A 20547-nucleotide genomic window follows, 5' to 3' on the forward strand; every position below is an offset into this window, starting at 1 on the left:
TTTTAAAAATTTGAATGGAAAATACATAAAAACATAAAAATGTTCTTTTGTCCTGTTTATTGGTTGAGAGGTGGAAGAAAAGGTTTAGACTCTCAGGTTCTTAGCGTACATAAAAGAGAAAACAAAAAGCAAAGGTTCAGAGTGAGACAGATCCCTAGAAGCAAAACAAAACAGAGTGGACCAGGTAGAGTGGCTTCCTCATCATATATGTGTTTAAGATATTTTTGCTGCTTTTACCCTTCGGGTGCAAGTGAGGAAGAACACTACCACCTCTTAACTCTTATCTTCAGACAGGAAGAACTTAAAAGGCTGGTGTTTTCTTGTTTCCGCTTTAAGATCTACTCTGTTGATAGTAGGTGTTAATAGCGTGTGAATTTTAAGGATCCACTTGCCTTTTTCTAGCATCTAACTATCAGAAGGAACATGGTGTTTGCCATGTTTTAAGACTGAGGAATCTTTTGTCTTTGGAACACCACGGACGCCCATGTGAAAGTGTTCATTTTGTCCTCTTTCTAAATTTAGCCTGAGGAGTGTGCACTTTATTAAATCAATGTAACAGACAGTAAATATTCCGTGTATATATAAAATGATGCACGTATATACATAAAACAGGGAGTAGGGGAGAGGGAATAGAGATGGAGGTGGGAAGATAGGGGATAGGAGGCGAGAGAGAGAGGGAGAGACTGGAATTTCAAGATAAATGTTCATTCTATAACCTGGTTGCTTAATGCAGGTACTAGCTCTTAAATATCTTCAGCCCTATTCACAGATCTTCCGTGTACTTTAGCTTTAAAACTTGAGAGGCTTGGCCTGTCCTGTGATAACCAGGGTGTCTAGAAAGGAGGCAAATTATCTGATGTGTTTAAACTGTAGTCACAGAAATGTTACCTCTTAAGACGTTAGGGCGCAGCTGCCGGCCTACTCACTTCCTCCAGGCTCCTTTGTGTGTGTTCTGTCTGTTCCGCGTGGGCTAGAAGATCCTTACAAGTGCATGAGAACACGTTTGTAAACCTTGATTGTTCACATGTTATACCAAGTGTAGTCCATTGCATATGCTGACTCCTCTGTGGGTCTTCTGCATGCAGTGGGCTAACTTCACCATGCTGTCTGCCATTGCAGTCTCAGGACCTTAGTTATGATCCATTGGTGACTTCCTCTGCTGTAAGGCCCTCCCACAGATGCCAGGCTCACTGATAATGAGGAGGAGACTATACTACGCACTCCCTAGAATTGGTAGAGACTCAGAAAATGAATTGTTTCAGTAAACACCGAGAGCCTTATAGGTTTGTTGTTAGGGCACGGGGATACAGAGGTGAGTAGAAGTCTTTGTTCAGTAGCAACTTACAGTTGTCTAGGAAGAGAAACATGTAGTGAGTCTAAGTGGGTTAATTATGATAAAAGAATCAAGTGCAGCAGGAATATAGAGGAGAAATTGAGGAAGGCCTGACTGAGGAGACAGCGTTTGAGCTGGGCTTGGGGGAAGAGGATTTTGCCGGAATGAGGAAAGGACAGCCCAGGTATTGGGGACAGGTACAAAAGGCCCAGGGCTTGAACTTGTGCTCTGGAGGGGCAGCCTCTGGTGTGACTAGAGGGTAGTGTGAAAGGGCAAAGAAGTCATACATTCATTTTCAGCAAATATTTGTATAACACCTTCTAAGTTGAAGGCACTGTTCTAGGAAGTAGGAAGAGAACAAAGTTCTTGCCCTTACGTACTTTCCATTCTAGTGGGGGAGAGAGATGAATAAATAAGTCAATATGTGGAGTGTCAAGCGGTGGTAAATGCTTTGGAGAATAACAAAAGAAGATGAAGAGGTGAGGGAATGTGGTAGGTGATCAGGGAAGTCCCCTCTATTAAGATGTCGATTGAGCAGAGCCTTGCAGTGAGAAACAAGCCATTGGATATCTGGGAGAGTGGAGATGGGGTGGGAGGGTGTGTTCTGGGAGAGTGGAGATGGGGTGGGAGGGTGTGTTCTGAAGCAGAAGGAATAGTAGGTGCAAAGTCCCTGAGGCACGCCTGTGCTTGGCATGTTTGAGGAATAGTAAGGAAGCCAGTGTGGCTGGACAGGGGAAAGTGAGTGAGGGCAGGGCAGTAGAGAATGAGATCAGGGGAGGCTGGCAGGGCAGAGGAGGGAGGTGGATGATGTAGGTCCTTGTAAGTCATAGTTTGAACTTATAATTCAGTTGGAGAGACAGACTGATATCTGTTTATAAAGAGTTCTCAATGCTGTGCTAACAACCTGGGCTGTATTCTGTGCTAAGTGAAGATGTTCAAGCGACAGAGCAATCCAGCCAAGTTTATATTTTAGAAAGATAACAGCGTCACTATCCAAGACACATTGTAGACTATGTATGTAGTACGTGTATAGTGTGCTGCTCTTCTATAAACTACAGGATACCTGTTACGTACAAATACTTACATACAAGATACAAGTGTGAATGTAAGCACTTGGGAAATATCTGAAAGAACCACACAAGAAACTGGGAGAGTCGGACAACTTTCCATGTCCCGTATGATTGGAATGCTGAAGGGTACACACACGAACTAATGGACGTGTGCTACCAGCCTCCGGCTAAGGAGGGAAATTGCAGGCATCAGAATCCTCTTTACGGATCAAGCGCGTTAATCCGCCTGCGTGATGACAGTCATCTCGACACGCCACGCGGTGGCGCATGCGCGGTAGAAGGAGGTCCGCGAGCTGCGTGGGCTTGTGCCTAGGCGCCTGTGGTTCGTGGCCTTGTGCTGGCACCGGGGATGCCGGGTTGGCGACTTTGGCACTCCTGGCGGGGGTGACATGAGCCAGTTCGTCGGCCACGAGGAAGGGCGGAAAGCACATCCCGGAAAGGTAATACGCCTTGGCCCCTGGGCGTTGCCGGTGGAGCTCGGAGCCCCTGGGCCTGGGCTTCCGTCTCTTGTGCTGTCGCCTGTCACAGTGGCCCCCGTGCGCTGGCCCGTCCGCGCTGTGCTAGGGGGTGCTGGTCGTCTCGCGGCTCAGTTCATAGTAGCTGAAAGGGACAGTGTGTGATGTTCTGATTTCTCCCCATCGTTTTAAAAGGGAGGCTCTGGCCATTGCTCCTTGGGTAAAATGCAGCGGGACTGCTTTTTAAGATGGGACTGTCAGTGTTGGGGACCCTCCTTAATTACCAGGATGGAATCCCCTTCAGTTCCTCAAGCTGTGTTGTTTAGGCACAGAAAATGTGAGTAATAGGCACTGGAACTAAGTTTGAGTGAAAAAACGCACCGGTACCGCCGAGTTTTCCATCGAGACAGTTGATCCGTGTTGTCTCTTGGAATTATAAAGGGCGTACTGTTGCTTCCTAACCAGTGTCCTTTGAGAGCTCTACCTCTGTACGTTCAAATGATGAATTTTGAGGCTTTGCTCATACGTGGAGTAAACCCTTAAATTCCCTAAGACCTTCCTTTCCTCCGTCTCATACCCCATTAAGCCCGCTTCAGTTTATCTCCTGAATTTCTTCTGAATCTGTCAACTCTTCCTCAACATCCTAATACTGAACTTGCCTGTCTGTTGCAATGAGGTCCTAACTAGTGTCCATATATCTTGTTTCCTTCCAATCCATTCTTCACACAAGAAACCTTAGAAGCAAGTTGGGACATTGCTCATAAACATGGCTCAAAAACATTGTTTTGAGAATAGAAAACAAACTGTTGGCCTTTAACACTCTGCGTGGTCTAGAATCCTGTCTGCTTCTCTGCTACGTGGACTCCAGCTTGGTGCCTCTCCAACTTTAATATGGGTATGCCTCTCTTGTGGATCTTGTTAAATGCAGGCTGTAATTCAGTAGTTCTGGGTGGGGCCTGGATTCTGTGCTTCTAACGAGCTCCTAGGTGACGGTGACCCTGAGAGCAAGGGTCCAGCTCCTGCCTTTCTCCCTTCTTTCTGGAAGAGCAGGACGTCTGCCCCCCCCCGGGAGGAGAAAACATCTGCAACGTGACTACTAGTAGCCAGCTTCCCTCACAGGCAAGGGACCTTTACCACTGCTCCCTACCATTTTGTCTGAGGCGCAGCAAGCCAAAACACTGACATGCTGAGGTTTGCAGCAAAGAGGAGGTTTACTCACAAGGCAGCCAAGCGAGGAAGTGACGTGACAATAGCTCTCAAATCCGCCTCCCCAAAGGCAAGGGGCTTGGGGTATCTATGGGATAAAGAAAAAAGAAGCAGGGCAGTATGAGGCACGGGGAGCATGAGGAAAGGTGATTGGGAAAAGGTGTGCTCCTCATTGTTCTGAGCTGGCGTAACTAGGCTGCGGGGCTCAGCACATTCTCAGGCTGTAGTTTTCGGCCCTCTGATGGCAGGAGGTCAAAAGGCACTGGGCCAGGTGGAAGATCGGTGGTCCTCTCCAGTCTTAACCAGCTCAGCCTAACTAGACACAGCTGATTCCAAGTTCCTGGACAATACCCGGGGCAAACATCTTATTGCTTATGCTACGTGCTATTTGGAGGACGTGCAAGTGTTCAAGCTACCTTGAGGAGTGAAGACAGGATTTGACTAATCCTTACACATGGTTTCACCTCCAGATGAGCGGAAGAGGCCTGTAGGCTGAATCTGGCTCCTGGCACCTGGAATTGGAGGCAGATGGTTTAAAAACAGGCTCTCCCGCCCTCTGTGTTATCTTAGGTAGATAGACTATTGAACCTTCCTGTGCCTGTTTCTCCACCAGCAGCATGGGGACACTCAGAGTCCCTCTCTTGGGGGCTGTTATGGGGGTTCAGTGAGCTATAGATGCATGCACAGGCACACGGGAGACACCCAGTGTGTGTTAGCTTCATGCTTACTTTTTATTAGGAGACCAGTATTGTTGGAAGATTTCTGGTTTGGACAACAAATTAGATAGGTGGTCATTACTATAGTTTATGCAACAGCAATTCACATTACCGTTTGCAAAAAAGCAGTTGGTTGTCCAACGGGGATTATAAACATCCATTTACCATGAGCTACTGAACAGATACTTTACACAGTAACTACTTCAAGTACTATTTAAGATCAATTCTCTATGTTGTCTTAAGCAGTTGTTAACCCCCAATTTCGTGAATAGTACCAAGTAAGTCACTTGAACATCAGCTAGAGCAATCTGTTATCACTTAGCAAGCCTAAAGCTATAGTTCAACAATTTTATTTACTGTTCTATGACAAAAATGACTCTCAACAGCTATGCCCTGGATAAGTAATCAGCTAAAGCTAGTTTGACTGACCAAATCTGATTTACTGAGTTAATAAGCCAGTTGATTTAGAAAGGTCTAATGCCTATTTCTCATCCATTCAGCATTCAACTGTTTCCCATGCCTAAAATGTCTTTTTTCCCATTCGTACATATCCAGATTCCTACTTCTGTGCCGTAGGGCTTGGCTGAACTACAACTGCCTTTAGTGACACTTTTCTCACCTGCACAATTGGAGATAATTTTAGTCTCCTCAAGACTCCCACGGGGTTACCTCTGTTGTGACACTTGACGATTTCGTGGCATATTTTACTTTATTTTATTTTAAATAGCCTTCCATTACTCCGTGCACATCAAACGGTAAATGCTTTCTCCTAGTAAACGTGTATAACGATTTCCTGAACTCTTCTGCTCTGGGCAAGATTCATAAATACACCAGGCAAACATAGTGAAAGAGGAGACAGTACTTGTGTTATATTCAGTTGGGTCTTGATACCTAAGTGTGACTCTTAACCAAGGATTATGCAGTAATTAAGGACACAGGTTAAAGTTGTTTAGAGTGTGTCCTAAAGTCTCCCTGGCAGAATTTAAATCTCTACTCTGGAAATTGTAGACCTGAGACAGATTACTTCCCTAAACTTCATTTCCTACATCTGAGAAAGCTAATAGTATCTACCTTGTAGTAGACTGAATAGTACCATTGCCCCCAAATGTCCACCTTCTAATCCCCAGAACCTATGAATGTCACCTTAAATGGCAGAAGGGACTTTGCCAATGGGATGAAAGTAAGGGTTTTGAGATGGGGAGATTCTTCTGGACTACCTGGATGGACCCAGATGTAACCACTGGTGTTCTCGTAAGAGAGAGGCAGAGGGAGTGTTTACTCCAAAGAGAATGTGATGATGAAGTTGGGGTTGGATTGATGTGGCCAGAAGTCAAGGAATGCTGTCAAGGAAACAGATTCTCCCTTAGAGCCTCTAGAAGGTGGATGGACGGCCTTGTCAACTCCTGGTTCCAGCCCAGGGAAACTGGTTTTGGACCTCTGTCTTCCAGAACCATAAGAGAATGAGTGTGTTTTGTTTTACGCAAGCTCATTGGTAGTCATTTGTTACAGCAGCCATAGGGAACTAATGCGTACCTCATAGGAACTGTTTCTCCAATGAAAATGTGTGACTGGAAACACACTTGGTGGCATGTCTGACACACGGTAGGTATGCTACTGTGGGGAGTTCTTGGAAAGTAAAGCCTTGGTTTTTGAGGAATCATCAAAACCAGTACAATGGTTGCCATGTTTCTCCTTGTTCATCCTGGTGACAAACCTGTAGAGAGAGCTCCATCCTTTCCCACAGGACGCCCACCCCTAGTACTTACAGGGAAGAGGTTATGTCTCACTTCAGGCACCTTCCTCTTTCCCTTTCTACTTTTTGTCTCATTAATCTTCATCCAGCTGGCCTTTCTAAGTTAAAAAAACAAAACAAAACAAAACCATTTCTCAATGGATTCAGATACTACCCCAAGTTAATATTCCAACCATGTTCTTGTTCTTCTGGGTCTCACCACCAGAAATTTCTGAGCTGAAATCCTCTCTAGTTTCTAGGATCAGTCACTTTCTAATTTCTCCCTTCTCAAGTTCAGAGTCTTGTCAGTTTAGTCCCTTCCCTAACCACAACATCTATTAAGGTGACACAGCAAAGTGATGAAAGTCTAGACGGTCTGGTTTTCATCCTGGGTTTCTGCCCGCTACTTACTGTGTGGCATTAGGCAAGCTATTCAACCCCCCTGGGCCTCAGTTTCCCCCCAAAAAGGTGAATATTATGAACATTACCTACCTATAGGGTTGCCATTATGAGGATTAAGTGAGTTAATATTTGCTAAGCACTTAGAATATTACTTGTTATAGTCCAAGCACTACAGTTGTGCTTGTTAATAATAATAAACGCAATTCCAAGCGTATAACTTACTCAACTTTCTGTCATAACTTTGAAGTGTTGGTCTATCTGTTGGCCAGCGTTGCAGGGAAATGAGTCGAGGCATGGGCTGAGGCATTGCTACCAGTGCGTGGTGTGTTCCCAGAACTAGGAACAGCCGTGTGAAATAGGTAGTGGTTCTACTTGGAGACGGGGCAGACTGGAAAATGACAGCCCTGGAGGTGTGTCCATAGGTTTGGTGTCAGAGCTGCTGCCTGCTGAAGCACTGATGCCGGCCTAAGCCCTAAATGGGAGGGGGGGGCTGGGGAAAACAGGGGCAGAATGGAAAGGGAAAATAGGGGAAGAACGGAAAAAGATAGCCTAGGGAGGAGGTGTGGTGTCCATAGCTTCGGGGTCAGAGGTGCTGCCTGCTGCAGCACCGGTGACACCCGAAGCCGTAGATGGGGGGCTGGGGAAAAGAGGGGCAGAATGGAAAGGGAAAACAGGGGCAGAACGGAAAACGAAAGCCCGGGAAGGTGGTGTGGTGTCCATAGCTTCGGGGTCAGAGGTGCTGCCGGGAGCAGCACCAATGACACCCGAAGCCGTAGATGGGGGGCTGGGGAAAAGAGGGGCAGAATGGAAAGGGACAACAGGGGCAGAACGGAAAACGATAGCCCGGGAAGGTGGTGTGGTGTCCATAGCTTCGGGGTCAGAGGTGCTGCCTGCTACAGCACCGGTGACACCCGAAGCCGTAGATGGGGGGCTGGGGAAAAGAGGGGCAGAATGGAAAGGGAAAACAGGGGCAAAACGGAAAACGAAAGCCCGGGAAGGTGGTGTGGTGTCCATAGCTTCGGGGTCAGAGGTGCTGCCGGGAGCAGCACCAATGACACCCGAAGCCGTAGATGGGGTGCTGGGGAAAAGAGGGGCAGAATGGAAAGGGACAACAGGGGCAGAACGGAAAACGATAGCCCGGGAAGGTGGTGTGGTGTCCATAGCTTCGGGGTCAGAGGTGCTGCCTGCAGCAGCACCAATGACACCCGAAGCCGTAGGTGGGGGGCTGGGGAAAAGAGGGGCAGAATGGAAAGGGAAAACAGGGGCAGAACGGAAAACGAAAGCCCGGGAAGGTGGTGTGGTGTCCATAGCTTCGGGGTCAGAGGTGCTGCCGGGAGCAGCACCAGTGACACCCGAAGCCGTAGATGGGGTGCTGGGGAAAAGAGGGGCAGAATGGAAAGGGACAACAGGGGCAGAACGGAAAACGAAAGCCCGGGAAGGTGGTGTGGTGTCCATAGCTTCGGGGTCAGAGGTGCTGCCGGGAGCAGCACCAGTGACACCCGAAGCCGTAGATGGGGTGCTGGGGAAAAGAGGGGCAGAATGGAAAGGGACAACAGGGGCAGAACGGAAAACGAAAGCCCGGGAAGGAGGTGTGGTGTCCATAGCTTCGGGGTCTGAGGTGCTGCCTGCTGCAGCACCGATGACACCCGAAGCCGTAGATGGGGTGCTGGGGAAAAGAGGGGCAGAATGGAAAGGGAAAACAGGGGCAGAACGGAAAACGATAGCCTGGGAAGGAGGTGTGGTGTCCATCGCTTTGGGGTGAGATGGGCTGCCTGGCTGATCTGAGAAAAGCGAGTGAAAGTGGGAGAGCTTCTCCCTAGCTGCTAACTCTTCTCAAGGTCTAGCACGCACTGAACACTGGCCTGCCGGCTCAGCCTGGGTGTTGCCATTGCATTGTACGTGTCACAGAGCAAGGGCGGGCGGGTCAGGGGGTGGGCTGGGGGCCCCACACAAGCCCAGCCCCTGGAGAAACCCGGCCCGAGGGCAAAGAGCCCGAGCCCTTCTGGACTTTGTAGCGGCTGGGACTTGTCGCTGTGGGTGGCAGGTGTTTGGCACCGGATGGGCCACCATGCGGAGACTGTCGGGGACTGTGGAAGCCTTCTCCTCCAGAGCTCACGCTGCCTGGGCACCGGCTCTGCAGACCCCTCAGCCCTGGGTATGTATCGGCCAGCCCTTCCCCGCAACGGGGCCCAGAGGCCAGAGCCTGCCCAGAGCTGAGTGCAGGAGGCACCCAGAGCTTGCCAGGCTGTGGCCCACCTCCTCCGTGGACCTCCCCAGCTTGTCCGCGAGCCCTGGAGACAGGAGCAGGAGCGCCTTCTCCAGGGCTGCTGAGCTGCCAGCATCACCGTGAGCCAGGCGGTGAAGGTTTCTGAGCAGGGGATGCAGAGCCCTGACCCGACTGGATGCTGCACCCCACGATGTCCCTTCCTGGCAGGTAGGTTCTTTCTTCACTTGTTTTTCAAAATTTGGTAAAAGAACATTTCAACCTTCGACTGTTCTTCAGGGTATACAGATGGTAGTGGCTTAGCCGGGATTCGAAGCAAGCCTGTGTGATTCCAGAGCTCGTGCTCTGGACTCTGGTGCCTCCTTATCATATATGCTTCATGTGTTACTTTTTCTTTTGTTTCTTGAAGTCCTTATGATACTTAGCCCTAAGTGCCATACCTGTAATGAACACATCCACTGCCCTGTAGGAGGTGTTCTTTTGTTCAACGCGTGAATTGGTCATCCACCACACTGGGTTCTAATCTCAGAAGATAGGTCAGGGACCACCAGTTGTCAGCATAGCACCATCCCACATTTCTGATTGAGGCTTGGAGCCTAGATTTTTCCCTTTGGTCTAGTTTGAAGGATCCAGGTATGTAAAGCTTATATTCTAGATAAATCATGGGCTATCCTGAAAGGAATTCATCAATGAATTATTCTGTATGGATTAGAAGCCAGTTTCTCTGGCCTTCCTGGAGTATATCCAGTAAGGCATCTCATTCATGTCTAGAAAGCAAATATATGATTTATTGCAACTTCAGCGTGGAGCGATGTATTGGTTTAAAATAAAGTACGAGCAACACAATTTGGTCATTGTGAGTATGCCGGCTGGGTCCACTCTTTACTACACATATGTAACTCTAGAGCTGCTTATGCCCCATAGAGGAGACATACTCGTGTGTGTCTAGGACAAGGGAAACATGTGTTGTTATTCAGGAGCTGGAAGCTACAGCATGACAGGAAAGAATTGAAAAATCCTGGTCTTGGTCTACACGTCACTTTACCTTGTTCGAATCTTGTTTCTTTGGCTTGCTTCATTGGAGTGTTTTCTCTCTCCTGGGACTGACATTGTGTGTTCTGTATCAGGCATGTGACATGTAGAAGTTTCAGAACCCAGAATCATATAGATCAGTAAAAATCTATATATTTTTGTTTAAAATCTATTTAAAATCACACTGGGCATAATCCATATATTCCAAAAGTAGTTTGACCCTCTGCTCATGAGATTCTTTTTATGGTATGTCGAAGCAAATTTGGACTTCCATCCCCAATAAACTTTGAGGTTGGAGGACACAAAAGCTTTTGCTCAGACCTAAATTCTGTCTGAAAAAAAAGGGTAACTATTATAAGCCCTTTCTAACCTCTCCAGGAGCAGAAATGATTTACAGCTATGGCATTGAATCATAATTTCTTGATCTCGTTTGAGAAGAGTTCAGTAAGAAACAGTGTCTTGAGTTTTGTTCGTTGGTTCCCTGTTTTCTTGTCTTGCGTGCCAACAATCCACTGTAATACGTGAGTGAGTATGGCAGCAGGCTGAGTGTTCCCTGGAGCTCATTAAATGAACGTGTTTTCCTAAAATGACTTTTGTCTCCTTGTTTTCAGCCCCTCTTCCTTCCTCTGTCCTTTACTATAACCAGGGCTCAGCAAAAGCTGACTGGCTTTGTGCAGACCCTACTTAGGGTAGTCTTTTCTTCATTATTTTATTCATGGCCCCTCCATTTCATTGTTTGCCTTCTCGAAATGTGTTGAAATCTTTCTGTGGTTGATGACTTCCACAATGTCTTGGCTCTTATTGGTTGATTAATTTTGGTATTTCTACAGTTTTATTTAAACATGGTTTCAGGAGGACCAGAAAGTAAATATATTTCCTAGTCTGCCATCTTGAGCTGAAAATCCCTGTGGATTTTAGCATCCAATGTTCCCATGGGTAAAAAACCCAACCTTGGCATCAATAGATGTACACTCAAGATTTCAGCTTTTCTTGAGCAATCACTAAGGATTTAATATGCGGTCACTTCTAATGGGAAAATAGTAACTATCTCATGGCGTTGATTTGAGGATTAACTTAGATAATGGACAAGAAAATGCTTTGTAAGGTTTTAAAATCTATAAAAAATGTTTTTTGTTATTATTTGATTTGTTGCTATTTCAACTTTAGCTGACAGTTGTTTGTGACCTTGCTTATGTGAGAAAATGCCTTCTGGTTTATTGTTTTGAAAGGCAGATTATATTTTTCAATAGCTCAATGGAAATGGCATCATTTGTGAAGTTGAAGGGTGAAGGCATAAATGTTTCTTGACATTTGAATCAACTATTGGTCTTCTGGGGCTTGTCCTTATTCTCCTGCAGTCTCTAATCAACATGGCATCCAGAGAGATCCTGTTAAAACGTAAGTCAGATCATGTCACTCCAGGCTCTTCAGTGGCTTCTTCACAGGAAAAGCAAAGTCCTCAAAGTGCCTCCACAGCCCTAGAAATCTGGGCCTCTGTTTCCTCTCTGACTGTTTCCTTCTCCTCTCCACTTTGCTCCCTCTGTTTTCCACACACTGACATCCTTTCTGCTCCTTGGATACTCCAAGCCCACTCTTGCCTCATTGCCTTTCCATCTGACTGTTCCCTCTGCTTGTACTATTCACTTCCCAGATATGCACCTTGCTCCCTCTCACAACCTTAGGTTCCCTCTTAAATTTTATCTTCCCCAGAAAGCCCTCAGTGATCACTTAGTTTCAGATCGCAGCCTCCTCCTACCAGCTAACAATCTCCATCCCCCTTCCCTGCTTGCTGTTTTTCTCCAGCACTTACCTGATATACTAGTTATTCTACCCATTTATTCCATTTTTATTTACGTATTTACACTTACGATTTTATATTTGCTTCTTTACTTTTGTCTCTCCCCTCAGCTCGAGAGAGGCTATATTCATCTGTGTTAATCACTGCTGTGTTTCCTGAACATGCCTAGAAAACATACTGAAGAAGGGTGCCTGAAATTTGGTAAGGGAGCCATCAATTTTCTTGGCTGAATGAAGAAATATGTTCATAAATTAATGAACAAATCTCTGGGGTTTCTGAATTAAGGACTAATGGGAAGAGGAAGGCAAATGGTTGGGACAGGGTACTGCAAGAAGGAGTATTTGGAGTACTCTGATAGCTCTCCTAATAGATAACATTTTGTTCATTTAAATAGTTTTAACGAGAGAGCTGGGAACTAGGGACACACAGCATCGAGGTTTTATAATGCATTCTGTAGAGTTCTTTTCGAGTGTGTTCAAATATCATTGAAAATATATGCATGCATATAAACCTCTGTTACTTTATTTAGTGCTTTACAAGAGCCCCTCAAGGAAGGGGTAGTAGCAACTATCAGTATCCTTCCTTTATGATGAGCTTAATTTATTCAAAATTACATCCTAATTTATTTGTAACTGTGAAACTAGACTTAGTTATTTAGTAGACCCTCCCTAGAAACCTATGACGTTAATAAAACCAACAAAAATGTGTTCAGGTTCCAGTGATACACACACTACAGACTCAATTATGTGTCATCCATTTTAATGAAGGGAAGAAGTGATTTAACAAACACAGAGCAAACAAACAGAATATGAAGGTTTGTCCTCCATTAATATTAGTAATGGATAAAGTGGGCTCCAACGCCTTCAACGTAGCTTGAGACCCATCATCTCTGTGTCATGGGAAGGGGGATGCTCGGCCAGGATGTCTTTCTGTGTCACTGAGAAAAATTTCCGTAATATATAACGATACTTACTGAAACGGATATGGGGCATTTGGGTAATTAGGAATCCGTTAGCATATTTTTCCGGAAGCCTTGACTACGAAACGAGGATAGTAGATTTGGACACTTGCAGCTATGCAGAAGTTGTTTGGGTATTCATCTTTATGCCGAATGAAGTAAGCTTATTTCATCTCTGCAGCTTCCCATATACCATTTTCCCACCTCTGTTTTGTGTTTGCAAAGACTTTTAGAAATTAAAACTCAAGTTAAAAAGTGAGTGACGGGCTTCCCTGGTGGCTCAGTGGTTGAGAGTCCGCCTGCCGATGCAGGGGACACGGGTTCGTGCTCCGGTCCGGGAAGATCCCACATGCCGCGGAGCGGCTAGGCCCGTGAGCCATGGCCGCTGAGCCTGCGCTCCGCAACGGGAGAGGCCACAGCAGTGAGAGGCCCGTGTACCGCAAAAAAAAAAAAAAAAAAAAAAAAGAGAAAAAGAAAGAAAAGAAAAGAGAGTGAGTGACAACTTAAATGATATATGGAATATTTTGCTGACTTAGAAGAGCATGCAGAATTAAATATGACCCAGTTGAAATGTTAATTTTATTTTAATGTGTATATTGGGGTGGAGTCTTAAAGGTGCCAGAAAACAAGCATTCACCCATCCTGTTTGGAACTGCAGCACACAGGCACCTTCAGTTACCAGTTCTGTTCATTCCACAGAATCATCTTGGGAAAACATACTGTTTTTTATGTACCTGGTGTATATCTTAACCAGTTTGAAGAATTTCCCAAGTACCTGTTAATATGTAGTTCTCCGATTCCAATCTTGCCACGTCCTGTACCAGTGACACAGCACATAGGAGTTTTATTTCTCTTTCTTTCTCTGGGTTGTTGAGAACCCAACGAAAGAACAATGGAATGGCATCAAAGAGATCAGGGTTCTTGACTCAGATTTACCATAAAATAATAGTGTCCTCTTGGGAAAATTATAGTTGTTCTAGGCCCCTTTCCTTTTCTTTACTTTGACAGAGCTGCACTAGATGACCCCAAGTAACACTGCGCTCTTTGCAGTAGTAGCTTAGACGTTATTGGTTTTCTGAAACAAATGAAGACAGTGACACAGGAAACTGTGCAACATCTCTGTAACGATGTTTTCTTAGAGTTGCCTCCAGTTTTCAGATGATAAGATGGCTGAGCACAGAAGTAGGTGTTTTGACCAGAGGTTCCAGAGTAGATGGAACTGAACCACAAGTTTCCTTCATTCCTGAAGCTCACTTAGCCGAAACATAGGCTTCTGAATATTAAGCTGTAAAGCATATTATCAGTGTGCTTTAAAAGAAGCGGTTCTTCTAGGATTTCTAATTAATAGCAGGCGGTTTTGAAATTCTTAGAAGATCATCGAATTTTGTGAGATTTACAGCTCTATTTTCCTGTCAAGCAAGTTGTATCAGTGCCAGACAATCATCTGAGCTTCTGGATGCTTCTCTGAACCTCTTGAATTTTTCTTCTTGCTATCTGAAATTCATGCCAGATAAGCCTTTTTGTAGAGAGCGTGTACAGACTTGTCTATTTTCATATAAGAAAGCGATGCAGTGAGCCAGGTCGGGGGTTAAGCCCTCATTCTCAGAGTGGTATTGAGCTCCTGGTGAAATGTAATCCTCATTTCCTCAGAATAGAAAAGCAGTTATCTCACGTTTTTAATGCCATTAACTCTTTATACATTTATGTATAATACATATATGTATTGTACCTACGAGGTGTGCTCTCTTTGGGAAGTACAAAGCTATTTGAGACGTAAGTTGTTCATTTTTTTGTTTTCCCACAAATACTGTGACCCTTTGAGCAGGAAGGTCTATGTTTTACTAACATCTAGAACAAGCAGCTAACACGGTGTCTAAGATGTAGTCAATAAATATGAAATAGGTAAATGAACACATTTTTAAGGAAGGGCCAGGGCATGAACAAATAGAAAATCTTCATTTTCGGTCACAAAGCCACAACAGACATAAAAATGATACAGACAACAAGTGCTGCGCTCATTCAAAGAAGGCATAGAATTGATACAACAAGGATCTCCCCTATGGCACAGGGAACTGTACTCAATATTTTGTAATAACTTATAAGGGAAAAGAATCTGAAAACGGGAATCAGTGCGCCGTACACCTGAAACGGACACGACATTGTAAATCAACTATATTTCAATTAAAAAACAAACAAGCAGACAACAGCAACAACAAAAAACCAAAGAGGTCATAGAAGTTCTTATGAGATTCCAGAAGAGAAGAGAAGCCAAATGAGGACGGGAGAGGCGGCTTTTGAATCAGTTCAGAGGAGAAGTCACAGAGGAACTAGTCATTGATCTGAACTTGAGATTAAGATTAAGATGAATTAATCTGAATTAATTAAGATTGCAACACAGGGATATTACAGATGAAGGTAATCACATAAACTTACTATACTGAAACTTGCAGAGGTTATGAGTGTTGTTCAAGATCCCAAAGCAAGTGCATTGTGGAATCAGAATTTTAAGTGAGGCCTAATGAACTAAAAACAAACCAACACAGAAACAAGCCCTTCCTGTGACACCACGTTGCCTTTGAAGTCGTTTTTTTTGGTGGGTTGGCAGAAACTGGTTCCAGTGTTGCTTGCAGGAATGACTGGCCATAGGACTGGGCGTCGTAGCTTCCTTCCAGGCGGCCGAAGGTCGCAGGCAGGTGGGTCACTGGGACACACGCGGAGGGGCTCCTGGCCGGCCCCCTGGCCGCTCAGTGCCCCTGCCCCAGAGCGGGGGTGGGGGCCTCAAAGCAGCCTTGTCTGAGTCCCCTGCCACTAGAGAGAGTATTGGCCCAACACTTGTAGAAAACGGGGACCTTGCTGGCAGTTCAGTGGAGGGACACAAATAAATCTTTGCCGACTTTCTGCTGAAGCTCACGAGGGTTCACTCCTAAGCCTCTTACAAGGCCAGCTGCCGAGGCTGCGAGAGATGAGTCAGGGCTCTCCCTCCACCACGGGGAGATCGCTGGTTAAAGCGCTCACGAGGGAGTGAACCACGTGTCCGCACCGACACGCATGGGCAGACCTCGTCGATGCCTTCTGTCCGGGGTATGAAGCCCTCTCCTGCCTCTTCCAGGCTCTCTAGAAAGCATGTGCAGAGCCTCCCACTCCACCCTCGGACTCCGTGGGCCACAGCTGGAGGGACCAGCCAAGGAGCCGTGGCAGGAGGAGGCCAGAGGGCAGTGGGCCTCAGCCGGAGCCCGTCAATCGGTCCCCATTCACACACCACCAGACGATCCTCTTGACCTGGGCAGTAGCCGCCAACCGACCGCTAAGGTGAGCCCGGCGCGCGCTTGGCTACCTGGCATGGCTGGGAACCCCAGGATCTCCTGGCAGAGGCGGGCATTCTCCTGGGCCGGGTCCGCGGGCGTCTGCGTGTGCAGGGCCTGAACCACCTTGGCCAGGACGATCTGGCACAGGTTGAAGAGGCCTGGGGCGTGGGAGGAAGGAGACGGGGGGCTGGCACCGTGTCCAGGCCGCGCTTGCCAGCCGGGCAGACCGGAAGCCCCCTTCCCTTCCCTCGGTCCGGCCGCATCTGGGTTGGCCTCCCGGGACTTGATGAGCTTGTCCAGCAGCTCCTGAGGGACGGTGCTGCCCGTGCCCCACCAAGACTGGCAGCAGCGCCAAGGGCCTCACAGGGCACGGCGCCCCCGGCCCCAGAGCCTTCCCTCTGGTTCTCATCACCGGCTGTCACCAGACTTGCATGCAACGTGCTTTTCTTTTCTCTTGTCTTCTTTACGTCCCTCAGCCTCGCAATGCGGTGAAGCCCTGACGCTCGCTGCCACGTCGGTACACCCTGAGAACACGATGCTCAGCGAGAGAAGTCATACACAGAAGGACACACAGGGCGTGACCCCACTGAGGAGAAACATCCAGAGCAGGTAGATCCACAGAGTCAGCGAGTGGGTTCCTGGTTGTCAGGGGCTGGCGAGGGGACGCAGTGATAGCTAAGGGCGTGAGGGACATTTTCGGGATGATGGAAATGGTCCAAAGCAGTAGTGACGTCTGTATGGCTCAGTAAACTGTCCCCACACGCCCCGGTGCAGCCTGTGAGAGCATCGCCCTCAGGATGAAGGGCTGACCACAGGAAGACCGAACGAGCAGTGGGTCCTGGGCCCAGACTCTCAGCTGGCGCCCCCCACGTGGGGAAGTCACTGGGACTTGCTGAGCCTCCACGGAGACTGGCAGCAGCCCCCGAGCTCACAGGGCACTGCGCCCCCGGCCCCAGAGCCTTCCCTCTGGTTCTCATCACCGGCTGTCAGCAGACTTGCAGGCAACGTTCCTTTCTTTTCTTTTGTCTTTTTTAAAGGCAACTCTTGAGTACATGTATTTAACATGCAGGGAACCAGCCCTGACTCCTTGATCTGGGTCTTCCAGCCTCTAGAGCCTCGAGGACATCCATTTCCGTTATTTACGCGCCCAGTGCCTGGGGTTTGATGATGGAAGCTGACACCGAGGGCGTCACCACGTGTGGGGTGATGTCAGTGAAAGAATCCCGTGGCGAGGGCCTGCCTAAGGACCACGCATGCCCGGGCCCTCCCCGCCCCCTGCCTGCAGCCCTGCGCCTGGGAGCGGAGCTGGTGCATCGCATGCCCGACGTCGTGGAAGTTGGTCTCCCGCTCATCATGCCGCAGCAGGGAGGGCAGGTTGGGCGTAGGCTTGGTGAAGTTGGCCACCGTGGCCGCGATGGCGATCTGGCAGCTCCCATCGTGCTGTAGGCAGGCCGAAGCAGGCCGCGTGCCCGGACTTCCCCACCCTGCGGAGGGACGTGGATGGGGCCCCGCTTCCACAGAGGAGCCCCGGCCCACGGCCGACAGGTTCCCCCACGCACGCACCGAGGATAGAGGTCAGGTAGAACTTGCCGATGGATGACCTTGCCCGAGGCCGCGTCCCAGACCGTTTAGAGCCTCACGTCTTCGTGACCCATGCTGGTGCCCTCCTCCAGGTCGAAGGTGAGCCCCAGCAGCTCCTGGGAGATGCCCAGCAGCCCGCGTGTGACCGCCTGCACGGGGAAAGACTCATTGAGCAGGTACTGGCCCACGTGGTAGCGCGTCTCCTCCCCCTGGTTCACGTAGTAGCGCAGGTCCCAGGCATTGATGGGGCCGTCAAAGTGCAGGCCCCGCCTCTGGCACTCGGCCTTCTTTAGCTCCAGGATCACGGCCGCTCCTGCTCCCCGAGGGGCTTCAGCTTCTGGGCCAGCTCACCTGCGGGCGGAGGGGAGAGGCTCGGCTACGTCCCTGGGGCGGCCCCCCAGCCACCCCCGACCCTGTGCCCCTCGAGGCAGAATGAAGGGTCTGAGAAGGTGACCCCCAAGGGCTGACACAGTGGGGTCTCAGGCAGCACCACGTCCGGTCAAGGTCCGCCTGACCCCGTCCCCACTGGGACTCAGGGGGAGGCGGTGTTACCTAGGACAGTGGCCACCACCTGGCTGGTCTTGTCCGTGTTCATCTCCAGCACAGAGTCGGCATGGTGCGGAACCCCAGCAGGCGGGACTTCAGGGCCTGCAGCCTCACCAGCTCCCTGAGGATCACGCAGTTCTCCTGGAAGGCAGAGACGGAAGGCGCTGGGGACCGAGGGCCACGCCCTCCCCACGGGCCCCGGGCCAGGTCTCTGCAGGCGGGCAGGGCTCCCAGGCCACTGGCGGGCACAGCCAATCCCCCTCCCTCCTCCTCCTGGCCCGGATTTCTAGACACTTTGGTGCTGTCCTAACACGTGGTCTTTATTAACACAGGTCCTTTTGGAAGCAGAAACGGCATGAACGTGATGGGCTCTAAGGCCAAGGGTAGGAAGAAATGCGGCCAGGCTCTCCAGGAGCCACCAAGGGGCCTCCCCGGGCTCAACAAGACAAACACGGCTGCCGTGCAGACAGTAGCTCAACCCCACGGCGCCCGAACACCCAGCCCCTGGACGGTGAGACACCTGTTGCTGCAGGTGGCCCGTGGCTCACTGATGAGGCCCGGCCCCAGGCGTACGCCACCTTCTCGGGGGCCACCTCTCCGGTCTGCAGTGGGGTTCTCCTGGGAGCCCCCAGTCACCACAGCACCAGCGTGGCCTGTCTGTAGCCCAAGAAGGTGGGGACACAAGACTGTCCCCCGTGCCCCCCCGCATCCCCCGCGAGGCCGAGCGAGCACCAGTGGTGTCTGCGGGGAAGATGAAGGGCTCACGCACAGCCCGCATCTACAGAAGCACAGACTGCAGCCACATGCGCTATGGAACAAACACAAGTGTCCATGCAGGACCCGATGTCTGAATGTCAAGGCCATGCCCGGGCCACAGTGAGAAGGTGCATCCCCCATGCAAGCCACAGAGAGGGGATGGGGGGGTCCATCTGCGATTCTGAGCTCATCGGGCATCACCCCAGAGGGAGAGGGAGAGGGAGAGAGGTAGACAGACGTACAGAGGGAGAGAAAGAGAGAGGGAGGGAGAGACGTCTCTCCCTTCCCTGGGGGTTCTCGAGTGCAGCCAAGGCTGAAAACCACTGCATTTTGGGAGATGGGTCCTCGTGGAAGAGTTAAATAGTCGCTCATGGCATTATCGACACATACTAAAAAGGCCCCAAATCTTGGGGAGTCAGGGAGGGGAGTGTCGGCTGCCTCGTAAACGAGGAGAGATTGGGCATCAGAGGAGGTGCCTGTGCAGCCTGCGCCCAGGGCCCCGCAGACTTCATCTCCCAGCGGTGGTCCTGGGCTGGAAGTCAGCGGAGAGGTCAGGCTGTCCAAGCATCAACGTTGACTTCAGGGCTGATCTAAAAGGCGCCTGGGGTTTGTTGAAGCAGAAAAAAGAGAAAGCAGTAGGGAGAGTATGGGAGGGGGAGGGGGAGGGGGAGGGGGAGGTAGCCCCCCTCCTCAGCACTTCTACCGCTCTCCCTCTCTCTCTCTCTCTCCCTTTCTCCCTCTCTCCCTCTACCTCGCTGCCTCTCACTCTCCCTCTCCCTCCATCTCTCCCTCTGCCTCTCTCCCTCCCTCTCTCCCTGTCCCTCTTTCCCTGTCCCTCTCTCTCTCTCCCTCTTTCCCTCCCCCTCTCCCTCTCCCCCTTTCCCTCTCCGTCTCCCCTTCTCCCTCTCTCCCTTCCTCTCTCCCTGTCCCTGTTTCCCTGTTCCTCACGCTCTGGCTCTACCTCTTTCCCTCTCCCTCTCCCTCCACCTCCTTTCCTCTCTGGGGAGGGAAGGAGGTGGAGGGAGAGGGAGAGAGAGATGGAGAGGGAGGGGGGAGAGGGAGAGAGAGATGGAGAGGGAGGGGGGAGAGGGAGAGAGAGGGTGGAGAGGGAGAGAGTGATGGAGGGAGCGAAAGATGTCTCTCCCTCCCTCCCTCTCTCCCTCCCTCTCTCCCTCTCCCTCCCTCCTTCTCCTCCCTCTCCCTCTGGCTCCAACTCTCCTCCCTCCATCTCTCCCTCTCCCTCACTCCCTCCCAGAGAGGCAGAGATAAGGCAGAGGGAGAGAGGAAGAGGGAGAGATGGAGGGAGAGGGAGAGGGAGAGGGAGGGAGAGGGAGAGAGGGAGAGGGAGAGAGAGAGGGAGAGGGAAATAGGTCTCTCCCTCTCTCCCTCTCCCTCTCTCTCTCCCTGTCCCTGTTTCCCTGTTCCGGTCTCCC

The sequence above is a fragment of the Delphinapterus leucas genome, unplaced genomic scaffold, assembly GCF_059928025.1.
Source record: "Delphinapterus leucas isolate spDelLeu-1000000601 "Yukka" unplaced genomic scaffold, BTC_Dleu_Yukka2 spDelLeu_asBTCV2_sq62, whole genome shotgun sequence".
Taxonomy (NCBI): domain Eukaryota; kingdom Metazoa; phylum Chordata; class Mammalia; order Artiodactyla; family Monodontidae; genus Delphinapterus; species Delphinapterus leucas.